This window comes from Vicugna pacos, chromosome 3 (assembly GCF_048564905.1).
Source record: "Vicugna pacos chromosome 3, VicPac4, whole genome shotgun sequence".
Taxonomy (NCBI): domain Eukaryota; kingdom Metazoa; phylum Chordata; class Mammalia; order Artiodactyla; family Camelidae; genus Vicugna; species Vicugna pacos.
The window spans coordinates 74,551,366-74,576,134 of record NC_132989.1 but is presented as its reverse complement, the minus strand read 5'-3'; the positions used below and the strand labels follow the sequence as shown (position 1 = coordinate 74,576,134).

General features: G+C 38.1%; 2 long non-coding RNA genes across 2 annotated transcripts in view; both read right to left on the bottom strand.

The window, feature by feature from the left end:
- The window catches only part of LOC140695666 (uncharacterized), a 475,691-nt gene that overhangs the window by 391,827 nt on the left and 59,095 nt on the right, over nucleotides 1-24,769 (bottom strand). The window lies entirely within an intron of this gene.
- The window catches only part of LOC140689716 (uncharacterized), a 29,654-nt gene continuing 16,524 nt past the window's right edge, over nucleotides 11,640-24,769 (bottom strand). Inside the window, exon 2 of the long non-coding RNA XR_012064789.1 lies at nucleotides 11,640-11,853. This is a non-coding gene — a long non-coding RNA (uncharacterized lncRNA). The remainder of the gene's footprint in view (nucleotides 11,854-24,769) is intronic.

Sequence of the window (24,769 nt, the reverse complement as noted above, 5' to 3'; positions counted from 1 at the left end):
AAAAGGGTAGCTAAACCTCACTTTACATACTCCCTAGTCCAACCCTGAATTTTACAGATGAAGAAATTGGGAGGGCTGGGTATCGCTCAATGGTAGAGCCCATGCTTCGCATGCACAAAGGCCTGAGTTCTATCCCCAGTACCTCCATTTAAAAAAAAAAGAAGAAGAAGGAAGAAAAGAAATTGGAATATGTGATCTTCCCATGATCCTACAAGACACTAATCAAGGCAGTATTGGAACCCTGAACTAAATCAAAGACATTTAAGAAAAACCAAAACTCTTTTCTTGCCTGGGAACTAATGAGTTCATTCATCCTTATCAAATGCAGATATTTACTGGGTCTGCCTTGTGCCAGGTAACAGGGATATACAGCAAACAAAAACAAAGAAGGGCCTGCTCTTAGTCAGGAGCATTTTAACTAGGTCAGGGAAGACTTTCTCACAAGGTGATGGAGGAGCAGAAAGGTAAAGGGAGGGAGGGAGTCACGTGGGTCCCTAGGGCAAGAGTGTTCCAGGAACCAGAATAGCATGTGCTTGGCAGGTTCCAGGTGACAAGGACCTGGAGGGGGAGCTGGGGCAGGGGCTGGAGATGAGATGAAAGATTTGGGAAGGGGTGGCCAGATCAGGTAGGGGTTTGCATTTTGTGGCAAGTGAGATGGGAAGTCATTGAAGCATTCTCAGCAGAAGAGGTCTATAATCTACCTTTTTAAACTTGGCAGAGGAAGAGGGGAAGCAAGGAGGAAACTCTTACCATCATCTAGGGAAGTGATGGGCTATGGTGACAGACATGAGGTGATGAAAAGTGGTGAGATTCTGAACATATTGTTACAGGATTGCTGGCAGGATTTGAGGAGTGATGGGATGTGAAATGTGAGGGAAAGAAGGAGTGACAGATGTGGCTGGGTTTTTGGCCTGAGTAATTGAAAAACTGAAGTGGACGTTCCTCAAGAAAGAAGAGTGAGAGAAAGCAGGTTCAGAGAGGAAAGTCGAGAGTCTTTGAACACGCTAGTCTGATCTGCCTTGTAGTGATCAAGGCGGGTGGTCCAGCAGGCAACCAAAAACCAAGCTGTGGCTTTCAGCAGAGAGTCTGGGGGCACCTGCACAGAGGTGGCAGAGTGAGTCATCAGACAAGATGTGAGGGCAGACAGAGAAGAGCCCAGGCCTGCACCCAAGTTCAAATACTAGGCACCATTCCCAACATCACATTTGCCCTTCAACTGAGACTTTCGGCAGATTGTGGCTCTTCTTTCTCCTTCAACGTCAAATGAAGGACACTTCCTGGCAGGATGTCTCTGAGCCTCTTCTTTCCACTTGGGGAAGCAGCACTTTCCTCTCAGCTGCTCACCACCCTTAGCAAGTGGCCAGTCCAGCAGGAAGAGTGGAGAAGGACCAAAGGAAGCACAATAGGGGACAGGAGCACTGCCACTGTGGGATGGTGAGGATGAGAGAGAGGTGACACCTCCCGGACCTTTCCTAGACATCGCTCACTAAGCCATCCCCAAATAGAGTGAGCAATGAGAGAAGCAGAGGCAGATCAACAGTTGAGCAAATGTCCTGATGAGAGGCACATCCTCAGGAAGGAGGGAGCCTGATCACATCCCTGAGTCATGACGGTCATGTCCTTCACGCTGTAAAGGACAATACCTGGCTGTAAGTAGAAGGCAGGGCTGAGAGTCACAGATATTACAAGGTGAATCATTTTTGTTGCCAAGAGCAGAGCAACAGCAGCAGGTCCTGGCACAGCTGAAACAGGAGCTTCGACTGGGTTCTGGGAAAACCCTTGCGGATTATTTAACTTCTCAGAGAACTGGCTTTCTCTCCACTGTGAATTGGAAATGGTTAAATGGACCTCCTTTATGGAGAAAATTTTTCTTATGATAACTTCTGGAGAATTATTTTCTGAGTAAAAATAGCACCGCCACATTAAGTTTTAGACAGTTAAAAATAGGTAAACTCCCATTGTGATGAATTCAAGGAAATTGACAATTATTTCAATGAACTAAAACTGCTAAAATTAACACATTGCCAGTAACCAGGTTCCAGGTTGAGGGAGCTGGAGAAGAAACAATACTGACATCCAGCTTCTGTGAATAAACTCACAAGCAAAGGGAATTAAACCCAGCAGGGGAAGGAAATTTCATGAACACACAAACACACGTATCTGCCCACCCTTCCCTCACTAGATGTTGGGCTTCTGTGGTATATGTGGGTTTTTTAAGTTAATTACTTAGAAAATGAGATGACATCTAATTAGAAGGCAGGTCCTTCTATGTGGAAAATAAGAGTTACTGAAGAAAAACCACTTCTGTCAGAAGAACAAACCTACTAGGAAGAGCTCACCTAAAGAATATGAAAAGGAATATATGTATGTTCATGTATGACTGATGGATTATGCTGTACACCAGAAATTGGCACAATATTGTAAACTATACTTCTATATATATATACATATATATATATATATATATATACAGATTTTTTTTTAAAAAAGAGCTCAGCTATTCTCTCATCCACATTGCAGGAAGCACACAATCAATTTTTCTTCATCTTGGACTGACTCTAATATGGGCAGTAGCTCTATCAGATTACTACTGCACACGGTTGACTGAAGCCAGAGCCACAAAGCCCTGTTGTATAACGAAACAGCCATAACTAAAAACTTTGAAGTCAGAGACAGAGATGTGTCCATGTTCTAGCTCTACAAATTTCCAGCTGTGTGACTTTGAGCAAGTGGCTTTGCCTCTCTGTGTCTTGGCTTCCTCATCTATAACATGAAGATGTAAGACCTATTTCACGGGGTGATGAGAACTGAATATGACAATAAATGTACAGAACTTAGCACATACCTGAAAGCAGCTGTTAACCATTCATATAATGGATCATCCAAAACAGGGACTTAATTTTACTGCCTAGACAGCTTTCTTATAATGTATTTATGATGATGGGATTTAAATGAGAAAGACAAGGAAGAGACACCTGAAATGCCAATGCAGCTATCCAGAGGTTCTCTGGTAAGCTCAGATCTCTAACAGGCATTTATAAAAGAAGGAAAGAAGGATACAGAACCAGAGCAAAGCTGTATTCAGTAGCATTAACCAAGTGCTTGTCAGGATGAACTGAGGTTTGCCTCATAGAAAAAGGGATCAGATTTGTAGTTACCAGAGCTGGAGGGTGAGGGGAGAAGGAATTGGATGAAAGAGTCAAAAGGTATAAACCTCCAGTTATAAGATAAATAAGTACTAGGGATGTAATGTACAACATGATTAATGTAATTAACACAGATCTATGTTATATCTGAATGTTGATAAGAGACTAAGTCCTAAGAATTCTCATCACAAGGAAAATTTTTTTCTTTTTCTTTTATTTGGTATCTATATGAGAATGGATGTTCACTAAACTTATCATGGTAATCATCTCATGATATATAGAAGTCAAATCATTATGCCCTATACCTTAAACTTACACAGTGCTATATGTCAATTCTATCTCAATAAAACTAGAAGGAAAAAATGAACTAAGTTTGATAAAGAAAAAGTGACCAAGACAAAAAAAAATTTTATTTCTCTCTTTAAGGAAAAAGTATGATGTTGATGAAGAACTCTAAGACAACATCAATATTCTAATTAAAACTCACAACTTGAAATGTCAAAGATGAAATGATACTTAACAAAAAACAAGAGTTGGGGAAATTGGTTCATTGGCAGAATGTGGACTAATTTGTCTCCAGTGTCCTGGGGAAGAGTGAGGCCCTTCTAGCCTGAAAAATCATTGACAACACCTGTTCCCTTATCCACATTCTAGCCAAGGAAAGTCAGCTGGTTGCCAAGAAAGCCGTGCATGGCAGGCCAAGGGATTAATGTAGTTTGCTTCATGTAGCCAAGATGTTGAGAATTTTTTGGTCAATATTTAGCAAAATCATGATATTGGAGAATCCATTCATTATTTTTTTATGAATTATGCATTGATTAAGGTTGCTAGATTTAGAAAATAAAATCACAGGGCATCCAGTTAAATTTAAATTTCAGATAATAATAATTTTTAGCATGAGTATGTTCCATGCAATATTTGGCAAACCCAACATTGGGCTATCAGTAACTTGTCACTCAGGTAAGGCCTGTCGCTAAGAAGGAAACAACTCCCTTCCATTTTGGCAGAGACCACAAGTTCTGAGTGACATTTTACTCCTTGTTTCTGAGAAAGGCATTCATCACTGATCTCTTTCATTGGTCTAGTCCAGTGGTTTTCAAACACTCGCATACACAAAGTTACTTAGACAACAACACCTGATGTGGAATGCTAATACAGTAAACAGATTTTTTTTTCTCAAAGGAGGGCAAGGACCTCTGATTGAATAGAGAAGGCAGGGGTAGGATGGAGGAAGATGGAGGGTCCAGATCTCTGCCCACTCAGCTTATCCATCATCTTTGTCCTCATAGTGCCTGACAAAGGATCTCCTTGGAACAAAGGGACTCTACAGAACAGATGTAGAATATGAATCATTTCTTCAGACCCACGAAGTCTTACTAAGAACTAAATGCCCAGAACTACTTAACACAAGCCTTACCTATACATCTCCTTGCCTGAACTCAAATTTCTTCTTATGTATTGCAAACAGTATCATCAAACTCCCACAGAAGAAATACTGGAGTTCTGTGTGACTCATTTCAATCCTTCTTTTGCCATAACCATCCTATTGCCACAGTCTGCTGTTTTTTATCTTGCAACATCTCTGCCCCTCTGACACGAAATAAGCAGCTAAAGACAGAAAAAGTCACCCCAACAATTCATCTTATCCACATGCTAACAATAATCTAGGAATTGAAATAAACTTCCAGATGCTTTAACTAAATTTTCTAGTCATCATCTACATATATACTAGCACAAAGATATAGTCAACACTCTCCACTTCAGCCCTTCTTCTAGAGGTTGGTTTAGAAGAATGGTCTCATCATGGGCACAAGAAACACTGTTGTCACACAGAAGTCTTTTCCCTCACTCATTCCCACAACTACCTGCCAGGGTTCCATAACATCTCCTACGGACCTACCTCCATTTGATATGTGAAGAATGCCCTTGGAAATGCTTTTCTTGTTTATTCAAATCCTCATTATTCTTGTCCACCATAATGTATTTTTAAGGTACTTCCTCTTGGCCCCTGTCTGGGGGTAATCATTCACTATGATTTTACCCCAACCCATTCTCCACAAAAGACCTTGTGTTTTGAAAGAAGCACCAAAGAGCCACTCCCAGAGCACATGGAGGACATCCTTAGCCAGCTCAAAAAGCCAACTTCAAACCACTGGAAGGTTGTTTTCACCTAAGGACATGTGCCTGTTCAGCTTGTTCATTAAAAGTTATTCATCTACAAAAAAAAAGCTACTAAAACTAATAAGTGAGGTTAGTAAAGTTATAAGATTCAAGATCAATACACAAAAATCAACTGTATTACTATGCACAAAGAATCACAAATGGAAGGGAAAAAAAAAAGTAGTACCATCTGCAATACCATCCCAAAAAAGTAAAATACATAGGGATAACCCTGACAAGAGATTATGCAAGACCTGTGCTGAAAATGACAAAACAGTGCTGAAACCAATTTTTAAAGATCTAAATAAAACCATGTTCATGAATTGGAAAACTGTATAATGTTAAGATGCTAATTCTCTGCAAATTGATCTAGACAGTCAGTACAACTCCAATCAACTCCAAAAAATTAGCACTCTGATTTTAAAATTCATATGAAAATCCAAAGGACAGAACAGCCAAAACAACACTGACCAAAAAAGAACAAAGTTGGATGACTTTCAGCACCCAATTCCATGATTTATTGTAATCAAGACACTGTAGTATTGGTGGAAATACAAACAGATCAATGGAACAGAATAAAGAATCCAGAAATGGAATCATAAATGTACAGAATTTGGGGGAAAGGTGGAAAGGCAATTAATGGAGAAAGGATAATCTTTTCAACAAATGGTGCTGAAATAATTGCATTGTTATATGCAAAGAAGAAAGAGGAGGAGAATAAGAAAGGGAAGAACTTTAATCCATATATCACCCTTACATAGTAATTAACTCAGAATGGTTCATTCACCTAAAACTATGTGAAATTAAATCTAAAACTATAAAACTTGTAGATGAAAACATACGACAAAATTTCTGTGATCTTGGGTTAGACAATGTTTTCTTAGATAATGATACCAAAACCATAATCCACAAAATAAAACGAAATCAATAGATTGGACTTCAGCAAAATTAAGAAAATATGTTCTTTGAAAGACACTGTTAGACTAATTAAAATACAAGCCACATACTGGAAAAAAATTTACAGATCAAGTATTTGATAAAGGACCTGAATCCAGAATATATAAAGAACTCTTAAAATAAATAACAATCAAAGCAACCCAATAAAAAATGGTCAAAATATTTGAACAGACACTTCATCAAAGAAGATATGGCAAGCAAGCACATGAAGAGATATTCAACATCAGTAATAATTTGGAAAATAAAAATTAAAACTATGATGAGTTGCTACTACATACCTATTTGAATACCTGAAATAAAAAAGATTGAGTATACCAAGCGTTAGTGAGAATATGGAGAAAACGAAACATCTATATACTTCCTGTGGGAATGTGAAATGCTACAGATGTTTTGGAAAACAGTTTGGCAGTTTATTAAATAAACATATACCTACAATATGATCCACTACATTCCTAGTATTCACCCAAGAAAGCTAAAAGCCCATAGTTCTTACAAAGACATAAACATGAATGCTCATAGTAGCTTTATTTCAATAGCCAAGAACTAGAAACAACTTAAATATCCATCAACAGATGAACAGATAAATAATCTGTGGTCTATCCATCCAATGGAATACTATTCAGCAGTGAAAAGGGAATTATCTATTGATACATGCAAAAACATGAATAAATTTCAAAATAATTACTCTGAGTGAAAAGAACCAGAGTCCCCCCCAAAAAAACAGTAGATGCTGTATGATTCCACCTAAATAAAATTCTAGAAAATGCTAATTCTAGAAAATGACAGAAGGCAGATCAGTGGTTGCCTAGGGACAGTGGAATAGAGGGGATTACAAAAGTTTACAAGAATTCCTATATGACTGAAGCACTGTGCTGTACACCAGAAATTGACACAACATTGTAAACTGACTATACTTTAATAAAAATATAAATAAAGTTTTTAAAAGGTTACAAGAAAACTTTTGGAAATGATGAATGTATTTATCATCCTGATTATGGTAATGGTGTCACAGGTGTACAACATGTAGAAATGCATTAAATTTACATTTTTAAGATGTGTAACATTGTGTGTCAATTAAACTTTGACAAAGCTGTTTGAATAAAAATTTTAAAGAAGTATTTAGGAAGAAGAATTATTTATATTTGGTCTGTTCTCTGCAATGTCCTATGTAGACAACTATTTGGCAGCCAAGAATTAAATGGCAACAGTCTTCATCTTTAGTGAGGCCCTTGAAAAACATCAAATAGAACCAAATTCATAATCAATAGCAAAATACCTTCAATTCACCATCCCCAAGGCCTTATTTACCTTTCCCAAATGCCCAGAGCTGTCCCCAAAGACTTCCTTTCTCTCTCTAAATTCCCCTGAATCCCCTCTTCCTCAGCCTTGCCCGAGAAACTGACTGTGGTCTTTTCGCCATCCTTCCCTGCCTGCCTGGATGTACTCTCCAGTCACTCGCCACAACCCCACCCCCCACCACCAGAACTTTTATTTCTTCTCAATTCTCATCTCCTTTTCCTTCTAGCTCAGCATTTTTCTCTCTATTATCCTAAGCAGCATAACTAAAATCCCAGAAGCCAAAAAGTAAAAATAATCTTTCTTGGAAGCAGAATAAGTAGGAACAGAGAGGAATGCTCATACATTAGTAATTTTTTAATTCTAACAGCTGGGCAGTGGAGGGGAATACCTTATTTAAAAAGAAAAGATTGGTCCCAGGATCTAGTCTCCTCTCTTCAAAGAGCCCCTCTCCCATCCTTGCACACCCTCCGCATTCATTCTCCCAGGGGAAAGAGAACCAGGATCACTTCATTCCGTCATCCCATCCTGACTCAAAATTGCATCCCTATGCTGGAAACAAATTTCCCCTCCCAGATTCACCCCTTCCATTCCCTTTCCACAGCTGCTGCTAACATAGCAAAATGCCTCTTCTCTGAACCCCTCCCTGAGCCACTTGAAGAAAAATGACCAATTTCATTCTTTTGGATCATGTTACTGTCACAGCTCCTTCCTCTACATCTGTCTTTTGCCTTAAATATATTGACGTAAATATTTTTGAATTTAAAAGCTCTATTTGTTAAATGTTTGTCCATTTGTCTTCATATAATTAATATCATTAACCTGTCTGCCTGCATCACTGCTCTCTGTAGAAGACTATAAAAGTTTGAGGGAGCCAGGGGTCCATCTGTTTAATCACCACCTGCCTCCTGCTTAATGTCCCAATAATATCAAACCACTCAGAGTGCCCAGCCCCACGTCCCCAGTACACCATCATCCTCTTCATACCTCCAAGCATTACCTCAGCCTAAAGCAGAGGTTGGCAAGTATTTTTCTGTAAAGGACCAAAGAGTAAATATCTTAGGCTTTGGAAGCTATATGGTCTCTGTCACAACTACTCAACTCTACCATTACAGCACAAATGCATAGACAATACATAAATGAATAAGTGTGACCATGCTCCAATAAATTCTTATTTCGAAAATTAGGCAACAGGCCAAATCTGGCCTGCAGGCTATCGTTGGTCAAACCCTGGTCTAAAGCATCCTGCCTTCCAAGCTCCATCTGGCTAGCTCCTGGTTATCCTACAAGACTCAGCACAAGTTATCATCTTGAGAGTGCCTTCTCCTGGTCCTGCTTAGGTACATCATTTCTTTATACCCCCAGAGCATATATGCCAAAGGATTTTGCAGGTGCAGAAAGAGCTGCTTCCCCAAGCCTGCTGTTTCCTTCCTGGGGAGGGAGTTCCACATCCATACACTGCTGGCCCTTCCCTCCTCCCGCTGACTGCTCCCAGGGGAGATGGAGCAACTTGGGGCAGGCTTACTCCTTCTCTTGTTCGTGGGAGCAAATTGCCCACAGAGAGGATGTATTCCTCCTGCTTCCTGATGCCCTGACGGGCACACCCTGTTACTTCAGGAGAGGCCTGTCTGTCCAGTGCCGCCTGTGCTGCATGTGTAAATCTTGTCTTTCCCAAGTTCTCCCTTAGCAGTTTAATCAGTAACAACAGTAACATTTATTTCATCTCTATGTTACTTCTTGATTATCTCTTAATAGCTTCAGAATTCTAGAGACAGGGGAGCTATTTACTAAGCCCCACTTGCCCAACGCAGACCACCGGCCACAGCAGTTGGCATGTTGTTTAGAAGTGTTCTTCGTATATCTTATTTTACTTGGGGCAGGGAGCCTTAGAGCAGACCTGCAGTCCTCTGGAGGGTCCTTCCAATTGCCCTTGAACAGATCCAGAAATGCAAGTCTTCTTTCACCCTGCTAGCAAATAACACACTTTCTACTAGCTTTTATTTTTACCTAAAACCTAATGTTCCTTACTAATATCCTATTAATGAGTTAGCTGAAGATTCTAAGTTGAACTACGAACAGAGTTTACTGAATCTTTAGTTCAGTCTTGGGTTAAAAAGTCTGGCTGCCACTCATTTGGAAAAACTGTAAAACTTTTATGGAACATGAGTACACAGGACAGAATCTCAGCAGTTTTCAGGAAACACAACTTGTGAATCACATATCATTGATGCTATCTTCAATCAGCCATGGATTCCAACCACTGCTATTTGAGTTGTGGTTCTGCATTATACATTACAGTTAGTGTAACATCTTTATCAATTTATTGTGTGTCATTTGGGTAATGCTACCATGTGTATAAATGTATATTTGTCCATCTGGAGGACAGAATAGGGTCATAATTGAAGTACAGGCTCTAAAGTCAGTCTGCTTTGTTTTTAAACCAATATCCCCACCTACTAGCCATGTGACTTTCCGGAAGTTATTTAACTCTTGTGTTTCAGTGTCTTCACCATTAAAATGAGAGACTAGTGTCTACAACATAGGGATACTGGGAAGATTAAATGACATAATTCATGACTTAAACCACACAGTTAGCTATTATTATTACTATTTTATTACTATGCACATGAGTAGGATGTTTGCCATCTAATTTTCCTATAACTAGACTTTAAGCTATGTCTAGATACAGTTCAAATGCATATCATCCATAAACCTATTGCTAAAGAAGATATATCTGCAATCTTCCCAAAACTTGTCTACACTGTATGTTTTGTTGGTGATATGTTTATAGCACATATTTATTTGTTTGGTATCTACTGTCTATCTCTCTTCTAGAATTTAAATGTCATAAGAGCAGAGACATTTCTTATCTGTGGGTTCTCTACCAGAGCCCCAAGGCCCAGAACAGTGCCTCCCTGGCACATAGTAGGCTCTCGATAATTTTTCTTAATAAATTGCTATGCTAACTATGAATTTGCACTATATAATCTGCAGTATAATGTTGAGTTTGGTGTAATAAAATTACTAGACTATCAGGTTTTTTGGCATTGTTCTATACTTTAAAACCACATGTTAAAGCTTGTATTGTCATTGTAGCTAGTGAATAATGAGTGATTTGTATATATTCAACTTTAATTCTTTGCTATCACTGAATTATTTTCCACTGAGAACATGTGGGACAGAGTACCACAGATCTTTTGCAAGGCCTGAGAGGTGTGGGCCACAGCCAAATAAAGAACTGTATTTTTCAATTCAATAATACAAAATGACCCAGCAGTTCCCGTCCTACATGAATGTCCAAAAGAGATCAGTGGAAAAGTCCATTAAAAGACATGTCCAAGAATGTTCATGACAACTTTGTTTATAATAGCTAAACACTGGAAACAGCCCAAATACCCATCATAGAAGAATAAATTGATGGTGGCATATTTATGCAATGGAATATTACTCAGCAATTATAAAAAACAAACTGTATAGTCTTACATGTAACAATATGGATGAATCTCACAGAAACATAGATGGGCAAAAGAAGCCAGACACCAAAGATAACAGAGTGTATGAGTCCTTTTATATGAAGATTCAATGTATGTTAATATATAGGATGTATCTTAGTTAGAGACAAAACTAATCTAAAGAAGACAAAATAGTGGTTATCTCTGTTGGGGAAATTTAAGGAGGCAAGACACAGCTTTAGGATATGAGAAATGTATCGTATCCTAATTTGGGTGACAGCTCACAGATGTGCATGTGTGGATTGCTATGCGTATGTGGATAAATGTATTGAGTTGTACAGTTAAGATCTATGCACTTTACATATATTTTAGGTGAGTGTGTGTGTGTGTGTGTGTGTGTGTGTGTGTGTGTATTTTTTTCAAGACAGAGAATAATTTCAGCATTCTGGACATTTAGCTGGGCCCTGGAGACATACTGATGGAAAAAACAAGACTGACCTTCCCCCAGTACAATGTATCCCTAGTGTTAGCTCAGTATCTATGCTCAGTGAATTGTTGGTGACCTGAACTGAGCCCTTTTTTGTACACTAACACTTAAACTTTAATTAAAAAATACTATTTCTGCTGCTAATGGCAACAACGATGCTTCATATTTATTTGACAAACATGTTTTGTTTCATTTTAGTCTTTTTCAATCCAGGGTCATCGTGATGCCTCATGATGGAAAAATCCCAGAACCTTCTCCTCCTTCCAGCAAAAGAGCTACGTGTGCTCTCATCCTGCAGATTTCAGAATCGATTCTCTGTGCTGCTAGCGTTCTCCATATCCCACGGAGTTGTGCGCTAAAATTCAGAGCAATGAACACACCTATGAAAAATGATGCTTTCGAGCCTGCCCCATGGTGCAGTAAATTTGAAAGTACTCTTAATAATAATAAGGATCAACATTGACTTTAATGGTCCTCAAATCCATCACGTAATTTCATTAGCCACCCAGCACAGATGCAAGCAGGGGTGATGTCATACTTTTTCCCCTTGCTCTGAAACCTGAGGCAGGCGCCAGGGATGGAAACCAGTTGTAGAGACTCTAATCGGATTAAAGCTTCTGGCAGCCACTGATCAATAGGTGGTAGCTGGAGGAATCCCAAAATGTGCAAAGCCCTCTCAGGCTCCTTCAGGGGCACAGCATCACTCAAGCAAAAGGGAGATTCAGGTGGTCGCCGCTTGAAGTGGGGAAGTCAAGATGCTGTGTCCTAAAGCACTGTATTATTTCCAGTTTTCCTCAGAACCCAGGTCTACGTGGGAGAGAGGGCTCATCACTTAGGCAGCAATCTCCAGTACTGTTCTCTGATCTAACCACTCATACACTATCATACAGGAAACTAGCAGTTCAAAGCATGGGCTGTGGAGTCAGACACAGCCTTGATCTAAAACTTAGCTCTTCCATTGACTAATTATCCCTGAGCGAGCAACCCTACCTCCCTGAGATGCGGCTTCCTCATCTACAAGGTGTTGATGACACCTACCTCACAGAGGTGTTGTGAGGACAAAGAGCTATGTGTGTTAAATGTTCAGAACAATCCCTGGGTCTGTGTATACACATTCTCAATAAATGAAAAGAAATGATCAGCTATGATGAATAGCTACTAATTATCATTATAATTCAGAAAAATCTGAAATTCCCCCTCCAACCAGAAAGGAGAATTTTTTTGCCTCGTTACTTACCTCAACTTTCCCATCTCTCACAACAGCACAAGCAAGAAGCCAGTGCCTGGATGTGCTTATAACCTCCAGGTTGCTTTAACAAGAATTTCAATAACACGGCAAAATACAATGACCTCATCATCCCAATGTTGCGGCAGTAAAAATCAATGCTGCTTAAAAAGCCTGACAATCAATCAAGGTCTAGCCAGATATCTGTGGAAGTCAAACAGGCCCGTATAAAAACTGATTCACCTAGGGATCTCATTAAAGGTCTGCAGCAGTATTTCCCTGATGTAAGCTGGGAGTTTTCGTTTGGGTTTCTTGTTTTTTTTTTTCCAACTACGGAATTCCTGTGAGATCAGGACTATATGTCTCCCCTGCAGCTGGCTTTGGAGCACTTTTATTAGCTGAATGTCCTCACTTGCATTACCCATGCAAACGGTCATTTGTATGTCAGTGTCATTCCACCCTCCCTCAGTGACGGGAACCTTCTCCTACTGAAAGGATACTCTGCTTTAGTCCAGAGTAAGTTCTTGAAAGAGTAATAAACACACTTTGTTTTTATTATGTTATACAAAGTAGTGTAAGAGTTATAGAAAACATAATTTTAAGAGAATGCATTTCTATTCTACAGGCCTTCTTCTAAAACTTTATAATTCAAAAGTTAATGTAAAACAATTTTCCCTCTTTTCTGAGCTCAGGTCATTTTAAGAAATAGCACCTATCATGGGCCAGGGATTCTTCCCGGCACTAGAGATACAAAGATGGATAAAGCATGAGCTTTCTCTTCTCTGGGATCATGTGAGACCAGCAAGCACAGATCCTACTAACTCCACACCCAGTCTCTGAAAAAAGATAAACAGGATGAAAGACAAAGTGTGGTCACACCACTTTTTCTTCCCTTCTAATAGTGAAAAGGCTACTAGTCTCTGGATTATCCACTCCAGAACAATCAACTTAGAGTGGAAATTTAAACTAGTATGAAAAATGAGTGGATCAGAATAAGAAGCCTCACTGTCCCCAGCAGCTGGCAACCTATTCGTTTAGAAACTCCATTTTTAAAAAATTATTTAAAAAGTCAATTCAGGACCGAGTTCTTTGCCTAGTCCACATCCCACGCATACATGGTGAGAAAGGGAATTAGTTTACACATTACAAATAATATATTCTTCAATTCCTCAGGAGCATGCCTTAATTTCTTCAACTAGTCTCCCTATCTATAAGTATAATAATACTTATATGGTAAGGATGTCATTGGAGTTAAATGAAACAGTACATGTAAAGTGTCTAGAAAAGCACCCGGCTTGTATTAGGTACTCACTGAACGACGGCTATAAGAAAACTCAATTCTTGGAGGGTGGGAAGGGATAGACTGGGATTTCAAAATTGTAGAATAGATAAACAAAATTATACTGTATAGCACAGGGAAATATATACAAGATCTTGTGGTAGCCCACGGAGAAAAAAATGTGACAATGAATATATATGTGTTCATGTATGACTGAAAAGTTGTGCTCTGCGCACAACTTGATACAACATTGCAAAATGATTATAAATCAATAAAAAATGTTAAAAAAAAAAAGAAAACTCAGTTCCAAGATACCAAAAGGTCTGTGACCACAGACGCTATGTCCCCTGGCTAGCTTCTGTTTTCTCTTATTTTGAAGACTTTTTCCTAGTCACACCAGCCTAGAAGGATCTAAGCTTAGCTACTAGCACTAGAAGGTCACGGGGGCAATAATCCAAACTTGAAAAGAGATCTAGAAACATACCCAACAAAAAAGCATAAAATTGATTAGAATATCAGTAATCCCAAAGGTTGTAAGTAGGTCAAATTCCCTTATTAAAAGGTAAGAATTTTCAATAGTCAAGATATGGAAACAATCTAAGTGTTCATTGATAGATGAATGGATAAAAAAGATGTGATATATATACACCACCCACTATTTAAAAGAAAAAAAGAATGAAATCTTATCACTCTCAACAACATGGATGGACCTAGAAGGTATTCTGCTACGTGAAATACGTCAGGCAGAGAAAGACAAATATCATCTGATTTGACTTATACATGGAATACAAAACACAAAACAAATGAACAAACAAAACAAAACAAGAACAGAGTCATAGACACAGAGAACAAACTAGTGGTTGCCAAAGAAAAGGGCGGTGGGAGTTGGGGGATATAGGTGAAGGGGATTAAGAGGTACAAAATTCCAGTCATAAAATAAATAAGTCATGGGAGTGTAATATACAGCATGGGAATACAGTCAACAATAATTTAATAACTTTGTAAGGTGAGAGAAGGTAACTAGGCTTATCAAGGTGATAATATTGTAATGTATATAAATTTCAAATCACTGTGTTATACACCTGAATCTAATATAATATTGTATGTCAATTATACTTCAATTTTTCAAAAAAATAAGAACTTTCAGACTGATTTTTTTTTTAAAGTGAGCTCCAACTACATGCTGTTTACAAGGACAGACCAGGCAAATACAAACAAAAAGAAAGCACTTTTAGTAATATATAGCAAAAAGTTCTATACAGGACAAAGAAACTTGTTTCATGTGGATAAACAACAGATTCGTCAAAGTATATAGCAACCATGAACGTTTCCACTCTCAGTACCATAGCAGCAGATACCTAAAGAGTAACAGAGTGCTCAGAGTATGTCAGATGCAGTTCTAACCTCTTCATACACAGCAACTCACATAATCCTCGCAAAAGCCCTATCAAATAGATGATGTGATTTTACAGGTAAGGAAACTTGTCCTATCCAAACCAGGCAGGTGGACCAGCATCAGTACTCTTTTTTTTTTTTTCAATGGGATCAGTGACTTTTTTTTCACATTTTTTTATTGAGTTATAGTCATTTTACAATGTGGTGTCAAATTCCAGTGTAGAGCACAATTTTTCAGTTATACATGAACATACATATATTCATTGTCACATTTTTTTCCTCTGTGAGCTACCACAAGATCTTGTATATAATTCCCTGTGCTATACAGTATAATCAGTACTGTTAACTTCCCTACTACACTACTCCCCAAAAAGCAAAAAGAAGTGTTAGAAATAGGAAAAAAAATTATAAAACCCAGAGGCATAGTGGGAAAGATTAACAAACTATTCCCAAAATTTGTCATGTCAAGATGACAAAAAAATAAATACAGAAAAGATGTGAGGGGGGAGGGTACAGCTCAGTGGTAGTGTGCCTGCTTAGCATGCAGGAGGTCCTGGATTCAGTCCAAGTACCTCCATTAAAAAATAAATAAATAAACCTAACTACTTTCCCCCTAAAAATAATTTTAAAAAGGAAAAAATTTTTAATTAAAAAAAAAGAAAAGATGTGAATAACACACACTTACAATGTTAACTTCCATAACAAATTATTATCTCTTTCCAAAGGGGAGAGAACACATTGTTTTCAAATCTCTCTAGAACATTTACTTAAAATAAAGAGAGAGAAAGATCATCTAATAGTCCATAAAACATTTCTCATTAAGTTTCTAAAAGTAGAATTCTTATAGAAACCCCCAGCCCACTGATTAAAATGGAATTAAATCTAAAACCGCACTCTTCCAAATAACTCTTACATCAAAGAGTAAATAAAAACTTAACCTATAAATTATTTGGAAATTAATTGAAACACTAAATGGAAAATTCTATGGGATGTAGCCAAAACCTTACTCAGGAGAAAATCATATCCTTAAAGCGAAGTTCTTTCCTAAAACAAGAAATGTCTAGAATAAATATTTTTGGAATATTATATTCAGAAGCTAGGAAGAGAGCAACAAAATAAACAAAGGAAATCAATGAATTAGAAAGTTTAAAATAACTGGAATTGTTGAGTAAACCTAAGACTAGTTCTTTTTTAAAAAGCACTAACAGATGTTTGACAAATCTAACAGAAGGAAAAAGTTTGAGAACACATATACGATGGAACAAAAAATTTAATACAACCATAGATAGGAAAGGGACTATTCTTAATAAAATACTACTAGTTATAACTTTATGCCAATAATGTGAAAGCCAAAAAATTAGTAATTTTCTGAGAAATGACTTGAGTTAAAAAAAAAAAACCAACAACCAGAAATTGAAAGAATTAGCAAACTCAGTTCTCAAAAAAGTTCCAGATGTTGGCTTTATAAGAAATTTCTATAAAGCTTTCAAAAACTCATTTCACAAAACATATAATTCTGATATCAAAAATGACCAAGACAGTCAAAAAAAAAAAAAGGTAACCTATAAGTCAAATTCAGTTGTGAATATATATATCCTTAAAATAGTATTAGCAAGTAGAACCAGTTACACATTAAAAGACCAGCACACCTCTAATCAAGATTTATTTCTGGAATTCAAGGATGGATCAACATCAGAAAAATCTATCAATATCATTCACTAGATCAGTAAATTAAAACAGAAAACTAAATGATCATTTGGTAAGTGCAGAAAATGCAGCTTATAAAATTCTATATTCACTCCAGTTTAAACCTATGGGTAAACTAAGAATAGAAGGAAACATAAATAATATGATACAGAACATTTTTTAAATCAATAACAATCTCTTTTAAAAAGTCAGTATTAACTGGGAAAAAATTTTGACTGACTGTTCTCCATTAAAAAGAAACTAAATAAACTAAAGGTTTTACTAAAGGTAAAAACCATATACAATGACTGAAACTTGATTGGATCCTTGATTTTAAAAATAATAATAAATAAAAGCAGCAATAAGATATATTTTAGGGGAAATATATAACATAAAAAGCAGCTGAAAGTTAATATCTCTATTTTCTGAAGAGTTTTTATACATCAATTAAAAACAAGAGAAGTGACCTCCTTTTCCTCAAAAATAAGTGAAGCCTCATGAGCAGAACAATTTCAAAAGAAGAAACAAATTGCCATATGAAAAGGTATTCAGCCTGATTAGTAATCAAAGAAACATAAATTAAAATAACAATGAAATATCATTTTCCACCTTAAGATTAGCAACAGCTGGTGAAGGTTTAAATAATCTACTTGTGAAGTGCAAATTAGTTTAACTTTTTGGAGGTAATAAGTGAGACAATATACACCAAAAATTTACATAAATATTCCTTTTGACCTAGCTGTTAAGCTTGTAGAATCTGCTCAAAGGAAATAATGTATATAATTTCTTTTTCAGCCTATCTTGTTTAAAAAAAAAACGGTTTAATTAAATCCAAATGACCTATTAACTAAATTGTACTATAGCCATATAACTACATACTTCTAAGCATTGGCAAAGAACAAGAAAATCTATATGATTAGCATAGAAAGATGTCCATGAAATATTTATATTAAAAAATTTTATAGAAGAATGGGTCTAATACGACTTAATTTCTCTTAAAGATATATATGTGTTATGTTTATTAGATGCATAGAAAACTTGGAAAAGTTAACAACGGATTATAGCAATGGTCATGTCTGTGGTGTAGAATTAAAGAGACTTTCGCTTTCTTCTTTATGTCTAAAATGTTTAGGATTTTATAATCAGCACATACTATGCTTACAATCAGAAAAATAATAGTAATACCAGTACATTGTGGGGAGAGAGAAAGAAGGATCCCGTGTCCCCTCCTCCCTAATGAAGGCAGAGTCCACACCCCACCTCATTGGGCTCCTCAAGAAGCACCAGGCAAAGCCACGGAAACTGGAGTGGAAACTAGTCACAGAGATTGGCCCGTCTTTAAGGTCACCCTTATTGCTCCTGAATAACTCCTCCGCATCTGGGAACAAGAAATACATTTCCCCAAGGAAGCCCCTGCTTCCTAATCTGCACCCTGGTTTACCATCAGTTTAGGCTCTTGGCCTCCAATGGACCATCTGCTCATCCTGTCTCTTTCTCCCGTTAACAGCCCTCATCATTTTTAAACTGTCTTTAAGCCCAGATTCAGAGGCAAGGGCAACAAGGACGTCCCCTAAGTCTCTGAAATAAATCAACCTCTGTGATCTGCTTCCCATGTCCCCTCTATGAACATGAGCATAATTGGGGGTGTCATAATCATCATAGTACCTTTGCCCTGAGAATCAATATCTTGAAGCAGGTACTTAGCCAGAGGTGCCTGCCAGGTCAATACAAGCAGAGGCTAAGAAGGACTTTGCCAAAATGATTCAGAGGAGCACACAACACCCAGGGGTGATTCAGGAAACAGGTCTAAGATGCTGGGCTAGCAAGGAAAGATAGACCCTGGGTAATTACATTCATAGCTTGAATACCATGTGTATGTGTAATTAATAATCTATAAATGTCCCGAATGAGTGCACATATTGAATTATTCCATCATTAAAAACAGTGTCAGTGTTAATGTGGCTCTTCTGTAGGGTCCATTAACTGGACAGAGTGTCAAGTCAGAGTGGATTTATTTTTTCATTTCTTCCATTTACTCTTTATTTGGTTCCCTTCCATTGTTCATAAAGACAAGTGGTAATTATTGGAAGAGAAATAAAAGCATTTCACAATTCTTTTGCTGGATGTTATAGGGAAAGGTGGGAAATTATTTACCTACAATCATCTTGCCTAGTCTGCAGAGAAGTGAGTGGAAGTAAGCAATTAGATGGTACATTTTGGATTTTAAAATACTATGAAAAGTATAAAGTGCTAAATATTAGTAAGCTGTTGTTTTTCATCTTGCACTATGTATATCTGACCTCAAAGTGACCTCCAGGCTAGAGAAATCACTGCATAAGGCAATTCAAAACTCCTAGCTTTCCAGCTGTAGGTAACTTGGGAAAAGTTTTCATATCTTGTCCCACCCGAAAGTATCACAGGCTTCCCCAGCATCCCTGGGGATGAGCAGTCAGAAGGACCAAGGAAATGACTCTGGGTTCTAGGACAAATGGAATATTTGATAGATGAACAGATAGAAGAAATGATGGTAGATGAACAGATGCACTGATGAGTAGACAGATAGAAAAACACAGATAAATAGGTAGGTAGGTGCACAGGTAGGTAAGTGGTTTCCTCCCTCCTTCACTTCACACCTGTGCATCCAAACCAGGACCAGTGACAGCTCCTACTTCAGAAAAGAGCTTTACTTCTTCCAGGACTGAGTCTTCTCTCGTCCTCCTCTCCCCTCCCAGATCTGCTCCCACATCTGTCCCCTCTCTATTGAATTTTAATCTCTCTCTACAAGTACTTCATCCTACGAACATCTTCAATTCTCCCATGTACTAATATACACACAAAATTCCCCCACCCAACTGCCCTTCAGGCTGAATTCCATTTCAACCCCTCACAAGCTTCTTCTGGACAGAGTCCTCCACATCCTGCAGCCTCTTCTCAGTCACCTCTGCCTGACCCCTCATCCCACTGCAACCTGTCATCCACCCTCCACCCTGTCATCCACCCTCCACTCCATCACTCCTCAAAGGTCCACAGCCCCTTCCCCATCCCAAATTCCAGGGCTTCCTCCCCCCTTAATATGTGACCACTTTACTTTGTCTTGAAACTTTCTCCTCCCCAATCTTCTGTGATAGTTTACTCCTCCATTTCTTTGTTCCACCTCTCCAATTATCTTTCTGGATTCATTCATTCTTTAATTTATTCAATAAATATTTATTGAGAACTTATTCTGTGCCAGACACTGAGCTAGATACACAGGGAACACAAAATGACCAAGATCTTGACCTTACTCTCTAGAGCCTAAAGAGAGCTAGGGTTGTATGAACAGATGATGTACAATAAAACATAAGTATAACTGATCATTCACTCATTGATTCAAAAATATTATGAAGTACCTACTACATGTCAAGCACTGTTCTATGTGCCAAGGATACAACTGTGAATAAAACTGATAACACTTCTGCTTTTAACAAGTTTATACCAAAGGAGGAGAAAAGTATATGAGCAAAAAATATATCATAAGTCAAAAAATAGAGTTACAGAGAAAAAGAAAGCAAGGGAGGAAAACAGGGTGAGTGCTGGGAGAAAGGCAGCTTTGCAGTTTTCAATGGAATGGTCAGGGAGAAGCTTACTAAGAAAGAGACATTTGTGCAAAGATTTAAATAGTTGAGGGAGTGAGATGTGGTTATTTGAGGGAAAGTATCCCAGGTAGAGAGGACAGCACATGAGGTAGAATCATGTCTGCTGTGTGCCAGAAAGTGAGGAGACTGGAAGAAGAGGAGGTCAGCAAGTGTGGTTGAGGAAGAGTAAACTGTGTAGCCTGCAGCCCATTCAGGGACTTCAAGTGAGACAGGAAGCCACCAGGCAATTTGAACAAAGCTATAACGTGATCTGAACTAAATGTTTAAAGGATTTCCCTAGCTGCCATATATAAAAAAAGACTAAGGAACACAGGCAGAAACAGGAAGACCAGTTAGGAAGAGGCCACTGCAGTAATCTAGGACAGAGGTGATAGTGGCATGGAACATGAGGAACATATGAAATGTTAAGACTGGGGGTATTTTTTGAAGGCAGAACAGATTTAATGATGGATTGCAAGTAAGATCTTTCCAGAAGTGGGGATACTCAGAGAACCCACAAAATGCCCAACAATCAAGGGGGCCCATCTGTGGAGTCAGCTGCCTTCTGATGACAGAACTAGTCAAGTAAGACCGTTTCTGGCTCCATGTCTCCTCTCCGTAGCCCCTCCTACCTCCTACATTGAAATTGACCTGAAATAGTGGCTTTTGGGGTGGGTTTAGCTCAGTAGTAGAGTGTGTGCTTAGCATGCACAAGGTCCTGGATTCACCTCCCAGTATCTCCATTGAAAAAAAAATTTTTTAATAGTGGCTTTCATCTCAAAATAAGGAAGGAGGGGTATGATGCACATTGGAGAAAAACAAAAAAGGTTGACCCAATCCCCTTTGGCCCAGTGCCTCTAGCCAGCTTTCAGTAGGCTAGAGCTGGGAGAAGAGGAGAAACACTAACCTTTAATGAAATACACTGATTCTATTACTATACCGGCCTGATCTTTTGTTACCTCAAAGTGGCCAGAAAGCTACTAGGACTTGCCCTAAATTTTATCTTTCATCCAGGGGCAGGGAAGAACTAACACAGAATAAATGTAAAGGGACAGCAGAAAAAGAAATAATAATGAAGGTATTTTACTGTTGTAAAGTGCTTGTTTCATGGAACATTGGCTTTAGGCAACTGAGACTAAAATGGTCAACAAATGCCCTTTATGGCAAAGGCCAGTTAAAGAAGCAAACTTATGCCGAACTGATGATCTATATCTCCAGCCCCAAGCAGAGCTTGCAGGAGCCCTTCTTTTAGGGTTAAACCTGCAATGAAAAGCACAGTCCACTGAAAAAGCCTGTCAGACAAAGAATGTGAGGAGCCTGTGGGAAAACAAAGGGCTCCGTTGTTGTTGTTTTGTTGTTGCTGCCTAAGGTTTTGAGAAGCAAAAATCCTGCACTAAATTTATGATTTGAATAGATTCTTTGCAAGTGAAGATGATCCTTCATTTGACATTTCTTCACTTGGTTGTTTTTTCGATATTGTTCACATTGAGCCTTGCCAGTTGATTTATTCTTACCATAATGCACTTGTACATTTGCTGTTTTGATTATTATCTCCTATTTAAAGCTGACTTGGCACTTTCTTCCCAGGCCCTGATTTCTAGCAGCTTATAAATTTTACGAACAAATTACTTTTTATTTATCAACCTCTTTCTCTGCCCAGCAGTGAATTTTTTGGAAGGCTGACAGAGAAAGCACAAATACTACTTTTTAAATGAGACATTCTAATGAAGAAAGCTATTGTTTTGGGGGGAAATATAAGCCAAGATGGTGCTTTCTTTTAAATTATTGCATTGCTTATAAATAAAGAAATAAATACAATTTAGGAAATATAATGTAAAGCAAAATTTATGTCGTAGTCCTCCGAAAAACAGAATTAATTCCTTGGAGGAGGTATGTTGCCAGAATTTCACTTCTTCTGGTATACAGCTTCGATGCTGGAATGTTCCCAGAATAGGCATAATTCCCTAACCCCATCAAGTTATGAAAAAAAAATTGGGAAGTTCATTATGATTTCAGGAGTGACATTTGACATACAAAGGAATGAGAGGCTGTCAAACTCTGGACTGACAGCATCCTCCACCAACAATGCTCTAAAAAGATGTTAAGGGCACCACAGAAGAGATGGGGTCGGTGTGCATAAATAAACTCCACAGAAGGAGGGATCTGACATTTACTGAGTCCTTTCTCTATAAGTAGCGATTTACCGACTTATCTCATTTAATCTTCACTATACAAAACAAGCACAGTTATCCCCACTTTGCATAGAAAGATGCTGGAGGTCAGAGAAGTTGACTAACTTGCCCAAGTTTATATAGTGTAGAGCCTGGATCTGAACCAAACTTAATTCTTGAAAATATAGCCTTTTAATTTTAGATAATACTTTTGAATGTCTCTTCCTTCCCATCGAAATCTACTACCAGTGCTTCTACAACTCAAAACAGCTGATAGGCAGTACAATAAATACTGAAAAGGCTGGGGCTCAAGAGCTTAGGTAGTTGAATTTCTGGATGATCGTTTTAGAGGTAAGAAGCATAGCCACGGTGCCCTGGAGTCAGGAGATTCTAGGTTCCTCCATGGTCTCTGCCTCTCCCATTTCCTCGTCATCTCAACCACTCTCCCAGCACCCAGGAGTCCAGCCCAAGCGGGATCACTTCCATTCATAAAAAAGTAAACTGACACACTCAATCATCTGGATGTATACAGTGAATTCCATTCCAACTTCTTTATAGCTAGACTAATGGTAAGCTTGAATTAACCTTTATCTAGAACTCCAAATTTCACAATTATAATTGACTCTTAAACAACACAGGGGGCAAGAGGGGGTTGTTAGGGCACCGACCATCTGCTCAGTCAAAAATCCACATATACACCCCTCAACATCCATGAATTTAACCAACTGATGATTGTGTAGTACTATAGTAGTATTTTTTTAATTGAAGTATAGTTGATTTACAATGGTGTATTAGTTTCTGGTGTACAGCATAGTGACTCAGTTTTATATATATACACACACACACATATATATATTCACACACATATATATATATTCCTTTTTTCTATTTTTTTATTATAGGATATTACAAGGTATTAAATATAGTTCCCTGTGCTACACAGTAGGACCTTATTGTTTATCTATTATTCTATATATAGCAGTTAGTATTAGTGAAAAAAAATCCGCAAATAAGTGGACCCATGCAGTTCAAACTTACGTTGTTCAAGGGCCAACTGTATTAGGAACTAAAGAAATCCAGGAAACAGAAATGCCCAGTGATGCCTGCAATCACAAAAACATCATCTATCTTTAATAGGCTAGGGGTAAATCCTGATATTTTCAAAGACTGACCCCTGAAAATTCCCATGAAGCTAAAACAAATAGCTCTGGATGTTAAAATAAGATAATGTTTCAAATAGTGCCAAAAAAGCCAAACTTGAATGATAAGAATATTGAATTTTACTGAGGACAAGAAAACATCTTAAGAGGTTTTGATTTTGACTCTGCAGAAAGGCAACCACCTTACGCTGTAATTGCACAGGCTGCATGCCACTTACTTGAGAAAGAAACAAGGAACTGGGCTCATTCAGGGCAGATGCATGGAAGCGCACACCAAGATTTGTCCTGGGATACTGTATATTTAACTATACTATACTTACAGTGGGCATCTGACATTTATCTTAGCTTTCCTATATGAATCCCTTTCTTTGTTTCAGGAATTGCACATTTTATGAGTTTTGGTCAGTAAAAGACAACCTCCCCACAGAGGAGCTGAAAATGTCAGCTCTCCCTCCCATTAGGGCACACCCATGAAACAAAGATTCAGAGCATCACTCTAGACTTGGTACAGAATGTTCACTCACACTCAGTGTTCTCAATCCTTCTTTCTCCTTTTCTTCTCCCTCTCTCATACTAGTGACAACAGGAGAAGCTTAAGGTGAAGTTTCTGGCATAGAACTTATATTTAACTGTGCTACCCAATTGCTGCAGTGGATGTAGTTTTCTTATAGTGCCAGGTCTGTGGCCTGTATTAAGGCATTATTTCTGGAAGCTTAACCTCAAGATTCAGTGTCTCCAGCC